Source organism: Chlamydotis macqueenii, chromosome 1, assembly GCF_036417535.1.
Source record: "Chlamydotis macqueenii isolate bChlMac1 chromosome 1, bChlMac1.mat, whole genome shotgun sequence".
Lineage (NCBI taxonomy): Eukaryota > Metazoa > Chordata > Aves > Otidiformes > Otididae > Chlamydotis > Chlamydotis macqueenii.
The window spans coordinates 213,326,156-213,345,895 of record NC_141556.1 but is presented as its reverse complement, the minus strand read 5'-3'; positions in this window follow the sequence as shown (position 1 = coordinate 213,345,895).

Here is a 19,740-nt window from a genome sequence, read left to right as displayed (position 1 = left end):
AAGAGAAAAATCTTGTAAATATAGGCATTTTGGGGAAGTGCTCGGCAGCACGAGCCAGTTTTACCCTGTTTTTCTAGTTGCTGGGTATCTGCAAGGCGTGTGTTGGCATTCCCTTTTCATTTGCCCCGTGGTCTGACACTTGCAAGATGCTGGATGCTGGTCACCATCAGCTTCCACCAACGTGGGGTTGCCCAGAGAGTCAAGCTCACTTTTGGGTATCTCTGCTCTGCCACTTTGCACAAATCCTGCGGTGCTTTGCCTTGTAGTAAATATACTTCCCCTGGAAAGACTTGGATATTAGATTTTTTGTTTGTTTTCATTAAACCTTTGCCGGGTTGAGGCTTTCCCTCTGCCTTCTGTCGCGGTGCCAGGAGAAGCAATTAATAGATTGAATTTTACTCTTCTTCAAAGGGGAGGGGAAATCCTGGCTATAAAAGCAATGACCATTTCAGTCATTAAAGCTGCGAGCGATCAGCTTGCAAAAGGCCTCGTGAAGACGTCAGCTGTGTTTAATAGCATTTGGACATGATTTATGGCTCTGTTCTGAGACATCAGCAAAGAAATTACCCCCAGAAATAAGCAGATCTGACCAGAAGTGGCTCACGCAGTAAAGCGCAGGCTCCGCTGCACTGATCCAGTGTTGACCTGTGGTTCACGGACCACTAATGAGCTGCAAAGTCATGAAAAGGTGTTTCACAGAGCAGAAACCAAGTGTATTGTGCACTAACACAGTCCCATTGCTGAAGGTCTAGAGATATCATCCAGGGCTGGTCCTGACTACCATCAGTACCTCAAAGCTGATGTGGAATTGTACCAATTATCTTTACGATTTATTTTTAAATTATATTTTTTATAGTAATAACTGTAAAACTGTGCTTTTCTAGAGCAATATGCTTCTTTCTGGCGAGGCAGAATATTCTGCTTATTCCCCCCAACATTCACACACACTCCTTCATTGATTGCCAAACGGCAGATACAAAGTGCAGTGCATTTTCAAATTGCTTGGATGCTTTTTAGGTTGAAAAGTGGCTGGGAAATATCTAACGCCCTGCTCGTACACGGCCTTTTGAATGAAGCACCTTATTCCACCCTGAGTGTCATGGGCAGGAGTTAAGAGAGGAGTCAACAGGCGAGAGATGGAGACAGGGCCATGCAGTGCCCAAGGGATTTGGTTGTCATGTCTGGAGGGGAACGAGCTACGTCCTTCAAAGACGGCATCTTGGAAGAATTTAGCAGCCAGGTTTTCTCACTGAGCAAAATATCTGAAGCATATTTAGTGGTTTTGCCCCAAACCTAGTCAGTCTTGTCTAAATTTGGGTAGCTTTTCCCTGTGAAGACCAGAGATTTTAGTACCAAGGATTTAGCTGCACATTGAAATCTTGGAGCACAAGGAAGGGAGAGGAAAGCAGCCCAAGAGACGGTGGTTGGAACTGTAAGGTAGTAACACACAGCATCTTTCTCCTTGCCCCTTCCTCAGAAATCAGTGAAACAGGCTGAAACTCATAGCAAAAATACAGACAATTATCAGCTAAGGATTTAAATGCAATAAATAAATAGTGTATTTGGAGGGGAGCAACAGACAGCTCTCAAGGCACTGAATCTAGGTGGGTACATGAAAACACTGTGGGGTCAGGGAGGACCAAATTCTGTGTGTGTCGAGGTCTGAGCATCCCAGTGTTTCCATCCACGCTTCTTGTTAAGCAAAGGAGGAGAAGAAAAATCTCATGGCTGCAGAGAGCCTTGCTAATGGAAATATGCAATAACCATAACTTGGCTTTCTCATAGCCTCAGAGTAATTTCCCCATAATACCAGGGAAATATATGGTCTTTCTTGAGGTAGCAGAAGCACCGTATAAATCAAGGTTTTAATTAAGTTGAAGACATTTGCCAGCATTTCAGATTTGATTTTTCTGCTGAGCTGGAGTCAGATTGAAAACAGTGGTGCAGGGAAACAAAAATAAAGCCTGAACACAAAACCAGGCAGATATTAGACCACAAATACTCATTAGTGAATCATAGCAATAAAAAGGAAATGAGTCATAACCCTAATGCCCTAAGAAGCAGCCTACCTGGAACACAGTTTAACCAGAATCTTCAAAGATCAAATTTTTGACTTATAGGTGTTGTTTTTTTTTTTTTTTCCCAAAAGTGTCCATTTTAATAAATGGGTCAAATATTACTAACTCTAAGCTTGTTAGTTGAGAACAGGTTGAGAAATGCACAGGAGCCAGGCACGTGGTCACACAATATCCACTCCTTCCCTTAGGGCTGCCCCTAAGCACCTCTGGAGTGTCCTGGGAAAGGGGTTTTCCTGACTCTTCCAGATGTTCTGCTTGCAGCTGGCTCATAGAGGCACGTGGAGACTCTCCAGGGTGGCCTCAGACCCTTTACGTTGAGCAGCTACTGCGAGTAAAAAGGTATTTCCTAGAGCAAAGGACCTGTCTGGACATCTCTGGGCATACATATGGTCCGGTCCTAATAGGTCTGTGTTTCTTCTCATTCAGCCTTGAAAACTGACTGCATTTGCTGAGCATCCTCATTAGCAGCCCCTGGAGTAGAAAGTGCCCCTTGTTCCTCAGTGGAAACCATAAAGACTGAGTCAAAGCCAAGCAGCCAGCAAATCTGTGACAGCTTGTGCAGAACACCCTAAATGTCTTCGTATGAAAGGCCCTACCCCTTCCTCAAAATCTGTGTTCATTTTCTTCTCCCAGGCTCAGAGTCCCCCCTCCTGTGATGGGAGGCTCCATCTCAGCACAGACATGCAGCAGCGGCAGGGAGGATGCGGCAACGTGCTCCCTGGTGAATTTGGGCTTGGAGCTGCCTGTGAGACAAAGCCTGGCCCTGCAACCATCCCTTCCTGTCTTGGTGCTCACATCTCCCTGCAGCAAATATAAAGAAAAGCAGCCTTGTTGATCACTTCGTCTTTAAACATAGAATCACAGGATGACTGGGGTTGGAAGGGACCTTAAAGATCACCCAGTTCCAACCCCCTTGCCCTGGGCAGGGACACCTTCCACTAGACCAGGTTGCTCAAAGCCCCGTCCAAGCTGGCCTTGAACACTTCCAGGGATGGGGCATCCACAGCTTCTCTGGGCAACGTGGGCCAGTGTGCCAACACCCTCACAGTGAAGAATTTCTTCCTTACATTTAATCTAAATCTACTCTCATTCAGCTTAAAACCATCACCCCTCGTCCTGTCCCAGCAGGCCCTGCTGAAGAGTCTCTCCCCACCTTTCCTGCAGCCCCCTTTGGGCACTGGGAGGCCGCTCTCAGGTCTCCCCAGAGCCTCCTCTTCTCCAGGCTGAACAGCCCCAGCTCTCTCAGCCTGGCCTCACAAGAAAGAAACAATTTCTTAGTCTTTGAACATAGGACGTGTAGGGTGCTGGAGGAGATTTTGGCCTGGGATGCAGGACACCTGCTGTGCCCAAAGGCTGCAACTGCAGGTCTGCAGAGAGGCCTTCCTCTATGTTCTCCTCCTCCATGCCCTCCCCAGAGTGTGAGAGTATGTGACGGGATGAAGCTGTCCATCCCACGCACTCACTGGGCATGGCGTACCCTTGGGATGGCTCTTCTCTGCACCCACCCACCCACAGCAAAACCCTAAATACTAGGCATGCCGGGCACCTCCGAGGAGCCGTGACACTGCTCCAGCTGGGATTTGGCCTCAGCATCTTCCCTCCCCACCCCATTAGCATCCCAGGGGAGGGCGTATTGATTTGGAGAGGTACTGTCTGCAGGTCGAGCGCTTCAGCCCAGTAAGATTAAGGCTGACGGTTTCCGCGTGGCAGTTCGTGCTGGGTGACACGTGATGGTGTCAGATCCACCGGTGGAGAGAGACGCTGAGAAAATGGGAATGGATGACTCTTCCCAGGGTCAGTTTTTATTCCCTGCTGCTGCCTGTTCCTGGACAACTCGCTGTTTCAATGTAAAAAAAAATTCAATTTAAAAGATGCTTTAAAAAAATCGCTGGGAAGGGGCTAAATGGCCTTGCTTTGTTTTTGTTTTTTTTAAACAGAAGATAATTAGAATTATTTCAAATTTACCTGTCTCTGCTTTCCAGAACACAGCTGTGTTGCTAATGAGCGTCAGGACCGTAATTTTACTGATGAGGAATCTGAGGCACGGGCAGTGGCTGTGGCATTCCCCAGGGCGCACGGGAAGGTTTGTTGCTGGGATCTTAAATCCCAGTAGCTGGTTCCTGTGCTGCAGCCCCAAGCCAGTCGCAGGGAAATTGCTCTTCGCAGACGCAGTTTTACTGACTGCCTTTGCACACTGCCCTGGAAATGGCTTTTGCGAAGGCTAATTAGTATGGAAAAACAAGCGCAGAGACCGGGAAAAGGAGTAATGATCCATGCGGCAAACCGACATGCGCAATGAACCTCCAGGCTGGCTGGTCGAGCAGAAACGCAGCACATTTTGGGCCATTTTAGTACGGGACCAGGCTAAAGACAGAAAGCAAAATTTATGGATGCAGAAATCCGGAGGCTTTTCAGGAAAAGTCATGGAGAAATACATTTCCACAGGCTGGAAACTGGAGTCGGAGGTGCTTGAACAAGGCTGGCCAGTTTTACCCTGCAGAAATCAGCGGGGAAAGTGAACAAATGGCCAGATGTTACTCAAAAATTAACTGCTACCAAGCCCTTTCACATCTTTATGAGGTGTTTTTTTTAGGGACATGAGGTAGGACCAGTGGTTCTTTTAGTATTATTAGATACTGGGACAGTCTGAGGCAAGCCCTGCTTAAATGGATAAGCTGAGACATAGAAAGCTTTGGTGACCTCCTCATGGCTATCAAGAAACTCTCTGTGAAGCCCTCATGAATGCTCTGCTCTCCACCGTAGTTGGAATTCCAACTTTCTGCCACCAGTTTGCAAAATAATTCCCATGTGGGAATTAATTAGCTGACAGCTTCTTGAATCTGTGCCTTCCTATAGCCCATACGCGTGTTTCAGCCCCCAGCAGGGCTGCTCATGGGGTCGAATTTAACTCAAGTCCTCACCACATGCCCTGGAGCACAGGCTGGTGGACAGTCCATCTTAGGAGGCACCTGAACATCCTCCTTCAAAAGCCAGCACGCAGCAAGATGCTCTAACTCCATCCCAGTGTCACAGATGAGAGCTGTCTCCAGAGCCACAAGAAGGTGCAGGCTTGATAGCTGAGGTACATTGGACATCTGGGTCATCTTCTGCTCGTGAAAGATTGAGAAGAGCTTAACCCTTTATGTTCTCAGTCATGCCTGCCTGCCGCATCAGTACACAAAGGCAATCCAGTGCAGTAGAAAGACTCTCCATGACATCCAGCCACAGCAGGGAGATGTTGGTCTAGTAGAATGGAACAGGGATAAGAGTGTTGTCCTACTTCAGAGCAAGATGTAACGAGGATTTGCCTCATTAATTTGCAGTCACGGTGCCTATCAGTAACTCTGTGCTCACCCCTGCTGAAGAGCTGGCCCCCATGGTTGTGAGCTCTGGGTGCTTCCCACCCATCTTGCTCTCCACGGCATGGATGAAAGCATCTGCACTGTGCTCTGGAGGAGCCAAACTAAAGTGTCTGCTAGCAGACTGTCTCTCCCTCATCCATAAAGCCTGCACAGTTGTTGCATGTATGAGATGATGCGTTTGGAGAAGGAGAAGTTACATTGGAAATCTCCTTTATGAAGCACTAGCCTTGCTAGACAAGCCCTAGTTGGCGAGCTTCATGAAAACATGAGAGGGATGGGATGGAGAGATTGATGATCAACTGATCATAAATAAACCCAGAGTGAACCCCACCACACAATTCTGCAGCTCCTTGGGGTCTTTAACTCTCTTCCCTCTCAGCCTCTCTAAATATTGCATCTCTTCTCCAGTACTGAGCTCTCAAAGACGAGAGCGGCTCTGCTGTAATTAAAACAGCATGGTCCAGTGAACTGGAAGGAGAAAGGCACCAGGGCTGACAGATGGGGCCTGTGCACGTGAAATGTCTCCTTTAGGGAGCTTAGCTGTTCTCCAGGGTGACCTGAGTGGCTGGGAGGGATGAGTAGGTAGGGAGGCTTTTCAGATGTAGACATCCTTCAGCTACTCCATGGACACATCTACCCCACCCAGCTCCCAGCTTTCAACAGTTGCTTTGTAGAATCCACTGCAAGCAACTCTATGTGCAAACATCCGTATTTGGAGCACAGAGGAGGTTTGCAGATGCGTCTGCACCAAAGACTCATGCAAATTAGGGCCAGAGAGATGAATGCACTCATTTGGGAAGTCAAGCTCAAGATTTATCCTAAAGGGATGAGTGGTAGGTGCCTCTACCAGGGGGTTAATAAATCTCATAAATGAATAGACTGGATGATCTAAGAGCTCCTTTTTCATTTTGTAAGTACTGTGATTTTACAGGATATTTAATGGCTTTGAATAATACACAACAGCTCTCCAAATAGAAAAAAAATCTTATGCAAAATGGAAATGAAACCTATTGAAATTTTTCATTGAGGGGGAGAAAGAGAGGAGAAAGAGGAGAGCAGCTTGTCCTGTATTTTACCTTCCCAGGAATGGCTACCTTTTCCTAGAGGAGCATACCCAAAATGCTGGGTTCAAATTTCTGCTGGACTCAGTAACCTGAACCAGGAACTGATGGCACCCATCCGTGTGGGTCTGAGAGGCTTCAAGGTTGCGTGGCCCTGGGCACACGCTGCTGGACTCTGTAAAGGTGCTTTGGCTTTGGAGATGATTTTGAGGGCCTTTGTCTGAACTCTGTTTTGGGTAGAAAAGTTGAAAATTTAGGTGCTGGGGTGGCTTCCTTTCCTAAATGGTGCGGATTGCTGTGACACCAAGCCTATCCTAAGCCATAGACAGTGGGATTGTGCCATTTTCAACCCACCTAGTTCTGTCTCATCTCCCACATGACATGGAGCTCCCTCCCTTGCACTTTAAGTTGCCTTTTCTCAGTGTGACATCACCATGACCTCATGAACCAGATAAAACTTCTCATCTTTGTGTCAGTTGCCCAGCTGTGCCTGCAGCTCATGGACATGAGCCAGCAACGTGCGCTCACAGCCCAGAAACCAACGGCACCCTGGGCTGCACCCCCACAGCGTGGGCAGCAGGGCGAGGGAGGGGATTCTGCCCCTCTGCTCCGCTCTGGGGAGACCCCCCTGCAGCGCTGCGTCCAGCTCTGGAGCCCCCAGCAGCAGAAGGACGTGGAGCTGCTGGAGAGGGTCCAGAGGAGGCCACGCAGATGCTGAGAGGGCTGGAGCAGCTCTGCCGTGAGGCCAGGCTGAGAGAGCTGGGGCTGTTCAGCCTGGAGAAGAGAGGGCTCTGGGGAGACCTGATAGCAGCCTCCCAGTGCCCAAAGGGGGCTGGTGGGAAAGGTGGGGAGAGACTCTTCAGCAGGGCCTGGTGTGACAGGATGGGGGGCGATGGTTTTAAAATAGAGGGAGGTAGATTCAGACTGGACATAAGGAAGAAATTTTTTACTGTGAGAGTGGTGGAACACTGTCCCAGGTTTCCCAGAGAGGCGGTGGATGCCCCATCCCTAGAAACATTCCAGGCCAGGTTGGCCGGGGCTCTGAGCAACCTGATGTGGTTGGAGATGTCCCTGCTCCTGGCAGGGGGTTGGGCTGGGTGGGCTTTGAAAGGTCCCTTCCCACCCAAACCATTCTATGGTTGTATGACATGGACTGAGCTGTCCACCAGAAATGCCAGAGTGCAGCCCTGCAGCCCCTTGCCCACCACACCAAGAGCCATAGGCTACCTCTTGCTTCCAGACAGGAAGCAGAGAAGAGGGAAGAGTTAACAGCCAGGCTCTTTCTGCTGTAAATCACCTGCCTGCTGTGAGTCAGCAAAATCTTCTCTCCATTCATCACAGCCAGAACAGCCCGTGTCTGTCTGGCTCCAGCAGCAATTGCCAAAAGACTGAGCAGCTCGTTCTGCTCCACAGACAGAATGGCTTGCCTCTTGTGCTTGCTCCATGGTTTAATTTTGATCAGTAATTGCACAGTCCATCTCTGTCTCATTCCTGTCTCCTTACTGAGGTGTGATTTGGAGACCTTGTTTCCTAAAGAGAGGTGGGATGAGAGTGGCCAAACTCTACAAAAGCGTCATGGGACAAGAAACTTCTGAACATCGTTAGCCCAGCACCTTCTCAGAGCAGTATTAGCCCCACTCTAGGCCAGGGTGGACATGTCTTTGTCCTAGCCTTGTCTTTTGGTGGTGGTGCCAAGAGACAATGAGCACCCACTGAAATACTCAAAATTCCATTTAAATGCAAGAAAAAAAACTATTCCGGTGCATCAAACACTGGAACAATTTGCTCAGGGGGGTTCTGGAGTCTCCGTCCTCAGAGATACTTGAAACTCAACTGGACAATGACCTAATCAGCCTTCTCCAGCCGACTCTGCTTTGAGCAGGGGATTGGGACTAGATAATCTCCAGAGATGGCCCTCTGCCCACCTCAGTGATTTGGTGATTCTGTGATTTTTCTGAACACCAAACTCTTTACAATCTGGTGGAAAAATATTGGCCAGATGTGCTGAGTGAGGAATAGTTCTTCTGGTTTTCAGGCATCTCAGACCAATGCACACAACAGTCTCCACACTTACGTTCTGTGGAGAAATATAAGCTCCTCCAAGGGCAAATTCAAATCTCCCACAGCTGTGGTTTTACATGGTCCAGTTTCCAGCAGCAATATTGGCTTAAGGTCATCCCTCCTTCCTCTCCCAGCTGAGAAGATGATGGAGGCCATCCATTTATTTAAGCTACCAGGGACCAGACTGTGAACTGGCAGAGTCAAGGGACAGGGAAAATATTGCCACCAAAGATTTTGTGTTGTGGGACCTAGTCTCAAAGTAAATTCAAACTTGGTTTCTCCCATGGGAACCTGTATCTCTTTGAGAGAGGGTATCAGGTACCTCCATGGAGGGGGATACAGGGTTGTTTGTCAGCAGCCTGGTAGGAGCTGGTGCTGCTGGCTAACCGCTGCAGCTGCATGCAAAATTTTTTTGTCATCATTTAAAATGAAATCTTGTCACAGACTCCACGCAGCCTGATGCTGTGGTTCTCATGAATAACTCAGAATAATTATCAGTCTTAAGCATTGCCTAATCCTCCTAACAACCTCTCACAATAGAGAGAAAAAAGGAATTATCTCTGCTGTATATGTATCGCTACTGAAGCAAAAAATCAAATAACATGTCCAAGACCATGCGTGAAATGAATGGTAGAGCAAGGAACAGGGTTATGGGGTTTCTGACTTGCAGGTCATACTTTGCATCATATTTATGGCATTGGTGTTTCTTCAGAGTTAGGGGGGAAAAAAGTACACTAATATGGAAGGAACAGAACCGCAGGAATAAATGCTATTCTGGGAAGGAAGTGAGAAATGTAGAGAAACCAGAGGAAGGGACCAAGTTCTGCATTTCTGGTTTGATTTGAGGCTGGAGATGCTGAAAATATAGCAGGTGGGCTCAGGCTGTGCCAGCATTTCCCGAAATCTGTTGCCACCTCAGGGAATGCCATCAAAGAAGATTTTGGAAAAGAACCCAAATTGTTATCAAATGAGACATTTCAGCCAAAAATGTCAAACCCACAATTTTCTGTTCCTTAATGGAGACAAATCTATTTTAGAGAGGATAAAGCAGAGCGGGTTGATAAGAAGGTGCTGAATGGAAGGAGAAAAACTCTGCCACCAGTTATAGGCAAATACAGTATTTTTTTTTAAATCCCCAGTTCCTGGAGTCATGTGAGACACAGCTCCCGTTTCTCATCATCATCACCCCCACAGTAGGCTAGGGAGGAGAATGGGGAAAGAAAGGCAAAACTCATGGGTTGGGATAAAAACAGTTTAACAGAACAACAAAGGAGGAAAAAACAGAGAGGGATAACAAAACCAACACCAGAATGTACATCAGCACATAATTTACAATAGCTCACAGTAGATCCCGATGCCCAGCTCCCTCCTGAGTAGCAAAACCAGCCCCTCAGCACCATCCCCACTTTATACACTGAGCAGGATGTCACAAGGGATGGAACAGCCCTTTGGCCAATTTGGGTAAGCTATCCCAGCTGTTGGCTAATCAGTAACCGATCCCAGCTGTGTGCCCCAGCCACAGGTGCCACCAGCTCCAGCTCCTTTCCCAGTTCGGGTGAAAATTAACTCTGTCCTAGCCAAAACTAGGACACGAGGCAGCAGCGGGGATCCACAGGCTGTCAGGAGCTGAATGCCTGGAGGCTGTCCCTGTCCCTTGTGTCCTGGCAAGGACTTGGTGTTGCAGGTGGGGTCTCACCAGAGCGGAGCCAAGGGGCAGAATCCCCTCCCTCGCCCTGCTGCCCACGCTGCTGGGGATGCAGCCCAGGGTGCCGTTGGCTTTCTGGGCCGCGAGCGCATGTAGCCGGTTCACATCCAGCTTTTATCCACCAGTATTCCCAAGCTCTTCTCTGTTTTCACTTTATTTTTTTCGCCAGCCTTTCTCTCCTCCCTGTTCATAATCCATGCCTTTATAGAAAAGAAACCTTCGCTGCAAAATTGTCTTTCCCCATAGAGAAGGAAAAGGCAGAGAGATCATACAAGGGAATATTTCTTGTGATTCAGAGCATTATTATAACAGTTTCACATTTGCAAATGGAAATATCATTTGTGGCATTAGGGTCATTGCCTATTTAAAATGCTGCCCGAGGCAAAGATGCATTTCTATATGCGCTTTTTACAGAAAGCCCTGGAGACAGCACCAGCTGGTACCCTCTTGTCCAGTGTTTTCTTCTTATGATTAAATGCAGCAGGATGTTTTTTTTCCCAAAGAGATCAGCCTCCATTTCTTGCCTGATGTTTCAGAAGTGCAACGAATTCTTTGAGAGGTCTCCTTCCTCTGCACGGAGGAACAAGGTAGATGAGATGAACCAAGAGGGAAAATTGCGCCTGGGAAAATGTGAATGAGCTTTTCAATAAGAGCCAATAAGATGCCTAAAATATTTCGGTTTGTAACTCAGAAGAGGATTGCCCAGAGTCAAAGCCTTCTCCACTCAATGTCCACAATTACGCTAAAAAACAACGACAACAAAGAAAGTGTGTAGCTTCTATTATACATAGTGGCAAAGAAGGAGAGAAAATGAATAAGAGAAGCTAAAGGCTGCAAGGAAAAATACGTGATAACTGGGGAGAAGATAGCAAAGAATTGCTGCAATAGGAGTGGAGGAAACCTAGCAATGGGTTGGAGCTGGCACAAAGCAGAGATAGTCAACCAAATATATGTTGGGTGCTGTATTTCCTCTGAATGACAATGACCAAATATTCTATGTCATCAGCAACAACAGGAGATGTTAATCAATGATGCAAGCAATCAACAGGTATCAATCAGCAGGTACCAGCTGGATGACCTGGCTGGTTCGAAATCTCTGATTGCCTGTGGAGCTTTTGAGCATAGATCCACAGAGAATGCTACAAGGCTTGGTGCTTTTCAACATTTTCCTCAATGATATGGAAATAAATATAAAGTTACCTGTGACATAACTCACCGTCTACACAAAGGCAGCCAGCATGAAAAATAGGATGTATCACACAGAGCAATCTGGATTGCTTGGGGCTGTACAGCCAAAATGCATGTTAATAACGCTGAAAGCTGAGCTAGAAGATGGGAAAATGCAGGAAGTTGTGGCCTGAGATCCGGAGATGATTTCTTGGGAAGAAGGGCTCTGAAGGTTTTTGGGATCACAAAGAGCAGGCAATCAGCGTGATCTTCTGGGGAAAAAGGGTTAGTGCCATCCTTTGAAAGGGACAAGCATTGCCATTGAGAGAAGCTCCTAGAGATTCAGTGGAGCTATTTATTATCCGATGTAATAAAGCAATGCATATTTAGTGTCAAGGGAGAAAAGCTTAGTGAGATAGGTGGTGGTTTCCCCATCTCCTGGGGTATGAGATCAAGAAGACATGCCCTCCTGGACAAGAAGGATTAATTCTGAGTTCTGTCTGGATGATAACCAGGAAGGGTGGAAAAGTCTTGGCCACGGAGCCTGCCCAGAGAGGGACCATCTGACCACGTATTGCCATGGTAGGGATTGCAGGATAGTCCTATTTCTGCAAACCCACTAACCTATTTTTATTTCTACATGACTGGAAAGCTGAGCCACAAGCACGGTCGCCCACACATTGCATTTCCTCCTTACGCAACTGTTCTGAAAACTGAGCCCCATCGCACAAAGCAGGCTCATCTTCTCCTGCCAGATACACCTCGTACTACGTATTGGGCAGGATGGAGGAGCTTTGCTCCTCCCGGAAAGGTGAGCCAAGGAATTAAACTGGTGTTAATTCAGCTTTGATGAAGGAACCAAGACCTTTTTTTTTTTTCTCTATGTTTAATGATTCCTCTGGGACACAACTGTCACATGCAGTCCCATAGACGGGATGGTGGCACCCGCTTGCATAGAAGTATGGACCACGAAGAACCCAGTTGGGCATAAAGACTTGCAGGATTGGGGTCTTCTGGATGACCAGACAGATAAGAAATGCTCCCAGACTGTTTGGAGGGGTGATCCCCTGTTGGGAGAAAATTCTTTTGCCATCGTGGCTGTTGCACTTTCATCTAGGGGCTATCATCATGAGCAATGGAGTGCCACTGCCTCGATGTCCCCGTTAGGGACAGTGGAAGATACTGAGTTGCTGTTTTGGATAAATTGGTCAAGTCTTTAGTGTCCTAGTGCTAATGAAGCTACCTCTAGTGGGATCAGAGAACAGGCAGCAAAACTGAAAGGATAACAGGGACAACACAGGCTCACAGAGGGTCTGGAGACTCTTTCAGAGAATAACCAGGGTGAACCCTTCCTTATTTTGTGTTCTCCTATGGACAGGCTCAGCCTGTCCTTAAGAAGGAATGTATGTCTGTTTTCCTGCACTTCCAGCCAGCATGGCCTGCAGCAGAAATCTGGTCAAAAGGTGACGGAACTGTGGGTCATGGTGGAAACAGAAAGTAAGTAGTGTGCTTTAATGTATTTAAGTCTCAGAGTCAGCACAGCTGTGAGTTAAATTTCCATGCAGAGCAATTTTAATGAGCTGGAAAAGGCCAGAACCTCAGGGTTCAAATTCTGCAATGGAGACACCAACCCAACCACAGACATTGGCAAGCAAACAGCGGCCGGCTGGTAACAAGCATCCCCTCACAGAAATGGTCGATGAATGCGCGAGGTTGGCTGTTCATGTCAGTGAGAGATGTTTGTGAGGAAACAGATTTTTCTCCAAGGACTTTTCTCGCTTTGCACATATATCTGATAATTTCAGGAGAAAGCTGGGGAGACTCCTTCTACCATGCATAACATGAAGTGACTTCAACATCTGAAGCATGCAAGTGGGATGCTCAAACGTTGTAGATGAGCAGGGCTCTGCTGAAATTCCGGGCAATGTGGACAAAAATCTTCTTCCCTCACCCTTTCAATCCAAAATTCAGTTAGCTACTCCAAGTACAAGGAAATTCATATGCATATAAACAAGAGACGGTTGGTTATTTCCCCCCACTGGAAACCTAGCATCCTATTTTTCTTTTGTTTTTAAGTAAAGGCCATGACACTTTTCAGGCAGTTAGAAATCCAGCAGTAAAGAACTGGATTTTTCATGCTGGAAGAGAAGGTATTGCCCCTGCTGTGCATTATGTCTCCCTTAATAATTGATGTTGGCTATTTCAGAGGAAATTGGGGGAAAACAATCTAGAAGGAACATTCCAAGAATTGCTTATTTTGAGGGAAAGTGGCTTTCCAACTTCTGTCCTGAAACCTTTAAACATAGTTTTTAAAATAAAAAAAAAAACCAATCCTAATTAAAGTTAAAGCACATATCTTCATGTCCATACAGATATTTGTGAAGACTTCTAACTTTTTGACCCCAAAGTCTATCTGGGAAAAATGGTGGACACCATGGAGAGGGTGGATAGATAAGCAGCACGAAGTTCTTCCCAAATCTCTTAGTGATGTTTTGTAACACAGCTTCGGTTTAACCTTGTCCTTGCACTTTTCACTGGGAAATCCAGCACATCATTTCCATTATGCCATGCAAATTAAGACAAATGAAAATGTCACTGAAGTAATTATGAGTAATTTGTGTGTATCTAGACAGACGCAGGAAATCCATTAGTCACCCATTTCTGAGCTGCTGGGTTGCTTTCAGGAGGGAGACAACTGCACATTTCTGAAGAGAGTGCTCACAAAAAGTATTTCTTGAGATAAGACTAATGCTGGACTGAAATTCGGATGCCAGCATGGGAGATTCAACTCCCTGGACATCAGACATCTAAATATAAATTTAAATATTTGAGGTGATCATCCCTGGCTCGGCTCTCTGGAATGTGATTTATCCATGCTATTTTTACCATTTCCCTCATGACGAGATGAGTTTTCTCCTGGAAGTGCCCGTTTCTCTCCTTTGGCTGTGAAGGAGACTGGAGCAAACAGCTCAGATGGTGAGGGTTTGTGCGCTTGGATAAATCTCTCCTTGTGATTTCGAACCTTCTGCCCTTCCCTTCTGCTGCCTGTCTCCCAGGCCACTGCCTGGACCAGTGCCCAGGCCTGCTGGGCTGTCTGTGTCTCTTTCCACCTCCTTCTAGGGGAAGGCTGGACAGGTCATCCTTTCAGGACATCCCTAGTCACACTAATTCCAAGTGAGTTTCAATAGAGCCATTTGTTGTAAACCTAGAAGAAGAATCTGAATAAAACATGGCTTTGGGTGATGCTCTCACCTCCTGGTTGCATCTACTCGTGCATAGGGGTTGGAGACCAAAGCCCATGTATAAGCAGGGAAATGTGGGCTATAGTGTAGCATGCATGGGAAAAGGCTGTTCAAACACTTCCCTGAGGACCATTTTCAAAATTTATTTAGGAGTTTACATGCCCCTGAAAGGAGTGCGATTAGCGCTTGGAGACCAATGTTGATTTTCGCTCTCTTCATATGACCTTGGCCCGGAAAAGACAATTCCATGTCATACACATCTCCGATGACCTTGCCTCATTTTGAGAAGCTTTCTGTTTTGTTACTGCTTAGGGTTTTGTTTTCTGGGTTGAATAGCTGGTTTGTCATATTTCTGCTAGCTGTGAATGAATAACTGAGTTCTTCTGTAATGATGCTAACTCCTACTGGACAATCATGGCTATTGTCAATGTTCTGTGTTAATACCTTCATGCTTAGTACAAAAATAGCTCAGCCTTCAAAAATGTGCTGTTCTGGGAGTTGTGATTGTGCAATTTCGTAAATATATATTCATCTTTCTTCCTGAGGAAATATGAACAACAAATGGTTAATCAGAAATGAGCTACACAGAGGACAGAGGAAAATCAATTATGTTTTCTTGAGCTGCTTTATTTAATGACTTCTATGGAGATTGATATATTCACATGATAAATACGGAGGAATGAGGCAAAAAAAGAGTCATTCTTTTCACATTCACCTCCATGCAAAAATATTCCTTTATGTTTTTTCTCCTTGGGCAATTTAGGAAATTATTTTCAAAGGAACATTTATTTTTGCAACTGCTAGACTCAGTTGGATTGGTAAATATCTCTGCTTCCTTCTGTTTAAAAAAAATGTGATTACAGAGAGAAGTTTAAATAGATGGCTGGAGAATAAAGGATGAAAACACACACACACACACAAAATATCATAGAAACATAGAAACATAGAATGGTTTGGGTTGGAAGGGACCTTAAAGATCATCCAGTTCCACTCCCCTGCCCTGGACAGGGACGCCTCCGACCAGACCAGGTTGCTCAACGCCCTGTCCAACCTGGCCTTGAGCACTTCCAGGGATGGGGCTTTAATCAGTTGTAATGGAAATATTTTTAATAACTTGTGAGCTCTGGGTGCATGAGATAAACTTTTTAAATACTTGGGGATTTGGTACTTCTTTGAATGAGTCCCTCCTGAGGGATCGGACCAGCTGCCCAGCCTGGATCCAAGGCTATGTTATTCCATTGGTCAGGATCACTGGGATCTGGCAGTTTGGCTTTGCTGAATGTTGGGATGGAACAAGCTGCATTTTTTGGATCCTAGGTCTGACATCCCCACATCCTCTGCTGTGTTAAGTCATCTGCATTCCTCCCAAGCAATGTAATGGTGCTGGTTTACACCAGGATTTGGCCCATGCACTTTCCTGTCATGTCATCTGAAAATTAAGAGGATTTTTGTTGTACCTTATTAAATTAAAAAAGAGGATTTTGATTGTGCCTATTAAATATTGCATGTGTGCATTTGACTTCTTAATTAACCCATCCTAGGACACTGCAAGGATCTGGACCAACAGCCTGGTGCAGCAGATGTGGTCCTGAGAAAACATCCTCAAACCCTTGTTCCTCTTCCAATAAAAGACAACACAGCTACCAGTCTTGTCTCACAGATATCCCTAGATCACCAGGATTACAGCAGCTCTCCCATCACCACAAAGTCATGATATGGTGAGGGTCATAAGCCTCAGTTACATCTTGTGATTCATTCTGGACCACAGCGGGGAAATTTGCAGTTCGGAGAAGGTAAGTGGTGGAGTGGTTTTGGCATCCCGATATGTGTGAATTTGACTTTATGGGAAGGATATTCTGAGTCTTGCTATTTCTGGTGGTTCATCTCCATGCTGGCCAGCTCTGAGCCAAAGGCCACCAGTGAGGGTATCATGATGGTTCACATGACTCTTGATATTTTGCACTAGAGGCAAAGACAGGTCCGTTCCTTTATCTTCTGATCCAGATCTCAAATAACAGTATCTTAGCTATTTCAGCTGTCTCCTTCCCCTGAAACTTGTGGCTTACATTGCACCAGAACACCATCTGAGGATAATACCTTCCACCCCATCTTTGTTCCATTACCTCAACATGGAAAAGCCATTTCAAGATGGTGATTTCATTATACATCATTGATGGGGAGTAAATTATTAAAGCAGATTCATAAAAAATGAAAGACATTTTACACAGAGAAGGAGTCCTGACAGTAACCTAGATATGTCACAAAAACTGATTGCCACCAAATAGGAAAGCCTGCCCCTTGTCAGAGCAAAGAGGGGTAAACTATGAAAGATGCATGAAGGTGGAAGGAGATATGAAGTGACTGGAATGACAGAGTGGGAGATAAACACATCAAGGTAAAGGAAACAAAAGAGAAAATACAATGGAGGAAAGGGAAAGGAATAGAGGTTAAATAATTCAGGTCAGGATTTTTAAGAGCCTTGAAGAAACAAGGGAGCATAAGTCATCTAGGAATCATTGAGGGGGAAAAAAACCCAACGAAACCCCCATGCTATTCACAGCATTAAAAAGAGCTGTTGGATTTTCTGTGCCATTTGGGCAGACTTTGACTGGCATAAATCAGCAAGGAGTCACCTAGACTGAGGGTATTTACACCCTTCTGAGGAAGTGGCCCATAAATCAGAAGGGCAAATCCAACAGATGCAATTCCAGCATTTTTGGCCACTTTACACCATAGATGCTGTTGTCCTCAAATCCTTATTGAATGCCCCCTTGGTTCTGTCTTGGTCCTCGATGGATCTGCCTGGGAGCTCCCTTCAGCCACCAAGCTCCTTCGGTCACTGCCTCATTAAATAACCCTCGTACAACTAACCCATCCGACAAGGAGTTTTGCAGCGTTAATCCATGTTCATGCTGCCAGCGTTGCTGGTGGGCAAAGCATCTGCTGTGAACTTTACATGTCTTCTCAGCCCCGGGCAAAGCTTTTCCCTGAAAATCAGCAGAAGTCCTCAAAACTGTGAAGCCCAGGACCGACAAAGGGTGAAATCCAGCCTGGAAAACCATCCTGAACACTTTCCTCTTCTTGTCCAGTACTGATGCTCCTCTTCTCTAGGGGATACATCCTCCCTGGACCAGTTTTATTACCCAGCTCCCAGAGGGGGAGAAACACAAAATATTGCCTCTTGCCTCTATCTCCCTCCATTACATTTAATTTCTGATCTGGAAATACTCCTTTCCTTTCCTTGCTCTAATTTCTGGTCTCCTGTGTCGCTCCTATTTTATCCTTGGCTTTGCTCGCTCGGGGGATTCTCTTCTCAGCCGTACAGATTCGCACCGCTGCCGATAGAAAGCACAGCCAGGGCTGTGAGGATGTACCAAGTACGCTACGGAGAAAAGCGGTCACGCAAAATTCAGCTGCATCGTATTAGTCTTGCTGGTGGGAGGATAATTCCTGTTAATCACGTCTATTACAGTAATACCTCAGGATAAGGGAAAGACAGGCAGAGCAGTGAATAGCACAAAATGAGGGAAACTCCCAGCCACAAATACTTTGCAAGCTAAAAAGAGAAGAACAGTAGGAAATTGTATACAGTATGTTGGGTGGGCAATACGACAGCAGGTAACTCGATTATTTTTGAGAGCTGGAGGAACCAGGGTAGGAGATATTATGTAGGGGAAGAAAGGCGAAATGGAAAGAGAAGTGGAAGGAAGCAAGAGTCTGAGGATAGCAGTTGACACCAGGAGAAAGGAGAGGGAAATATTAGCAATGGAGAACAGAATCTGCCAGGACACAGAAATTGTTCTTTTTTTTCCTTAATAAACAGTAAGCATTCCGGCTCACGGCAAAGTGAAAATTTTGGGGTAAGAAGGGGGAGATGCCGAGTTAAATCAGAACATTGCATTTCTATACGAAATGAAGTTTTAATTTTTTTTTTTTTTTTGGTGGGTCTGAAATATTGTACCCAATCTGGTGGAAAAATATGTGGTTATTTGTGAAGTGGGCATCTTCTGCCTTGATTTGGGTCAGCGTTTAAATCAACTGCCATTTCAAAATCTACCTCTGTGAAATTTCACCTTCCTGCTTCGGACACATTTCCCGGTGAAACGAAAGTGGGTGGCCCTTTGTTCCTGCTCTCACCTTGTGCTGCTTCAGGGAGCTGATGGGGAAAAAAAAAAATTCTGTATTTTGGTGAACGTTAGGGTTGGCTTTTCTGCCCCTCCAAGCCAGCTCCCCGAAGATCAGGTACTGATGAGGGAACAAGCCTTTTTTTTTTTTTCCTCATGTTTTCCATGATGGATGTCTGGATTACTGCAAATAATTGCATACAGGTAAGATCCTTGGCTGACTGGATCTAAGCTGCCTTTTTTCCTCGGGTGCATCTGAATCAGAGACAAGTGATGGGCCCTGAGACATCAGACAGCAACAGCCAGATGCCTGCCAGGTCCTGCTTCCCTGGGACACCAGCAGCTCCAGGGACCTGGAGCAAAACATCCTGCAGGCCACCGATGTCTGGCGCTGGAGCTTTGGACTGGGTTCCTCTCTAATAATTGTGCAATCGTGGTAATTATACACAAAAGAACCCCGTTAATTACTTAATCATGTGTAACAAGGAGCCTTCAGCTACTGAGCGAGGCACATGCTTGGCGCAATTATTCACAGGCATGTAATCTACTTCCCTTTGTATTGAATATTTCATTAGTTACTATTCACATCTTCTCGCAGGTGCTTTGCAATGGTTCAGTGATTGGATTTACCCTGGTTTCCTCTTGGCTTGTTCCAACGCTGTCGTCGCTACAAATATTTCTCGGCATTTTATCCCTTTAACAAGGAGGTTCTTTCCAACCTTCCTGCTGCCAAAGAGAACTCACCACCATGTGAACATCAGGAGCTTGAGGCAATTTTAGGTTCTTGCTTTGCCTTCAAGGTCCTTTGAGTGGATCCCCTTGATTTTGTCCCATGCCTGTACAGCTCTTGGCACCCTTGGGATTTTGGCCATCACTTGCATTTTCAATTTGAAATACTTGAAAGACTTCTCCAAGCCCAAGGCAGATTCCTTCTGAACTA